Below are 2,987 nucleotides of genomic sequence, written 5' to 3'. Positions count from 1 at the left end.
TCGCCCGTCGATTGTCACCGCAGGTTCCCCAAATCTGCCTCGAGGATGCAACGGCCGAATGTTGGAACACCGAACAAGGCCGGGATCATACTGCTCAGCTTCTCCGGCTAGCATGATCACACGTTTTCTTTTCATGAGAATCGCATTCGTGAGACCCTACTCGAGACCAATGTGCTTGAAGCTCAAAAAGTTGTCACATCTATTGACTGAGTGCAAGTCTCCTCTTCACCCCGCACGACACTATCGCGAGCGGTCACTGAAACTCCAGAGATCTACGCAGGATCCTACCACCAAGACGCCTTACCGCAACATTCAGCGCCTCACGATCGATTGGCACCCAGGACGAGATAGATGGACGAGAAAACAGGGTTTCTTCGCAGCAACAGCGTCATGCGCACCGAGAATAGCCAGGAGAAACGCACTGGATCATTCTACACGTTTCGTCTTATCTCTCAGGTGCTCCCGCTTCGCAGTTTGTATATATTTATGTGTGCTTTGGCAAAGATTCAACATACACTTGATATATTGATAAAGCCTAGATACTGGTTCTACTGTTCAACTGCAGACCACCTCAATAGCTGTAGACGCTAATGCAACGGCAGGGATCGTTGCATGAAGTCACATGTTTGTTCTCTTCCACTTGACCAGCCGCCCGTTTATCCCTCGATTCTTTCACTTACCGTGCATCGTATTGCCTTAACCGCCAGACAAGTCCTAGAAAGTGGGTCTTGTAGAAAGTAAGGTTCTCCTTCAGAAGCTGCACAATATTTGTTGAGGCAGGAACGCAAGGTTCCACTCGGATAGACGTGATCTTGGGGGATGCGGAGCTTTGTTTGATGGAGGATCTGCTAATCGGATTGCGGAGTGTCATCCGAAGGTGGGTCCCTCAGGTTCTTTGTTTGCTATGGGTCGTTTTGTCTAGCAAACAAAGGAACCTGCGAGCATAGATGTTAGAGAAAGAAAAAGCCAGACTGATTCCCCTGAACTTCTGAGCCTCACACGGGTTCTTTCACATTTTTCACTCTCAGATCCCATCCTTTCTACTCGCACAAAGCTCCTATCACTCATTCCATCCTGCAATGCCGAAGCATAGGAAACTACGCAAGCTCCTGCCTCGGGGACGAGAAACTCAAAAGGCAACAGCTAGAAGCAGGCCCGTCAGCAGAACACCGGCGTGTTTCATTAGCCTGCGCAGACTTCAAAAAAAGAGATCTAGGGTCGGAAACGTCATTCCCGCATTAACATCAGGGCTGACTTATTCACTGTAGTGCTCTAGTGCAAATCCATGCACGAGTTGTGTGTCCGAGGTCTCCAGTGCTTGTACGATCCAACTCGTGACCGTAGACGCAAGGCTTATACCACCGAGCTGGTAAACTTCCGCGTCGCTCTCTGCCGAATGGCTGCCAAGCTTCGCGCTGGAATACCGGAGGAGATATCGTGGTTAATCTGGGAGATCCAAAACTTGCCAACAGATCAAGACGCAGTCAATCATCTTGTTCACGGATGCTGAATCCACAACGACTTGGGAGTCTCTGAGAATGCTCATACCTAGGAGCTCAAGTCCATATCCATGACCGAGGTGGACAATAGCTTGAGTGACAGTCAATACAGTATATGTAGCTAGGTGCTTATGGGGCTACAGTCCCAAGCCAGGAACGGACGTGCTGCGATTTGAAAATGCGTTAATACTATTTTGGTCTTACTCATGCATCAGGCGTCATCGTTGAACAAGCATACATGTACGTGTGACAGGCAACTTACGAATAGTTCGACGACTCTGACGCCCAGAATAATGCACCCTTTACATGGATTTGAACATGTCGTGAACAAATGCAACTCTGCAACGATGGAAGGTTTATATAAGACAGCTTGACAGAGGCGCTACGGGCCAACTATTTTCCATTTGGCTGATCGGCCGAAGTAACCTGAGCGGCAATGGCGCGACCAAAGGTGATCCTCACCCAGACGATCCGACATTTAAGGCGGCAACTGACGTCAAAATATTCATTTCAACAACCACAGACCACATATACCGAGGTCTCTTGAAAAGTTGTTTTATTTTCCCAACGTTTGATGCCAACTAGAATAAGTTCCCTTGAATCCCCCAGTCACTTACGCCTGATTCCTAAGGCAGCACTTGGTCAGGGGCAGAGAGGCCAACATAGCCATACGACCTCAAGAGGAAGCTGGATTATGTAATAATTACACTTGCTTTTAAGTTAACTTAACTAGACAATAATATATTAGTATACTACCTTTTACTAGAAATGTAAGGTTTAACCGCTAATAACTCGCTTACTAATAGACCTACTAGTTTATAAATAGGATATTTGAAATCAGCTGACTTTTCTCTATCTAAAGAACCCCTTACCAAATTCGTAGTGTACGGGACTAGCTAGTTAAGGTGCCCGACGTACTAGGTAAACCCTTATAGTCACGTGGCCGCCGTTCACGTGGCCGCCGATAGTAAAATACGGGGTGTAAGATACGAACACGGGGTAATATATTTAGTACGGGCCGCCATAGATAAAGGTGGGTATCCGATTACGGTAATAAATCCCGTCGGTCGCAACGCATGCAAGGGTTTCACCCATTTTTGATCATCCGCCACACCACCATTATTACTCTGATCGTGCTCAAACTTTCACGATTGCTAGATCTAATAGTTAAATAGAGTATATCCAATTTATAGATTGATCGGAGCAATACGTAGCTCGTGGTCGTAGAGTAAACGTCGAACCTTTAGTACTGCGACCGAGTGACCCCATCAAAACTTTTTACCAATCTTTGATCATCTACCACACCACCATTATTAGTCTAATCTTAGTCAAACTTTCACAATTCCTAGATCTAATAGTTAAATAGACTATCTCTAATTTATAGACTAATCGGAGCAATAGATAGCCCGTGGTCGCCGAGTAAGTGTCGCACCTATAGTACTGTAACCACCCAAAAAGGTACAAGGAGGTACATCACCAAAATACTTT

Source organism: Penicillium arizonense, assembly GCF_001773325.1.
Source record: "Penicillium arizonense strain CBS 141311 chromosome Unknown PENARI_contig117, whole genome shotgun sequence".
Lineage (NCBI taxonomy): Eukaryota > Fungi > Ascomycota > Eurotiomycetes > Eurotiales > Aspergillaceae > Penicillium > Penicillium arizonense.
The sequence above is the reverse complement of the archived record's forward strand: the minus strand, read 5'-3'. Positions refer to the sequence as shown.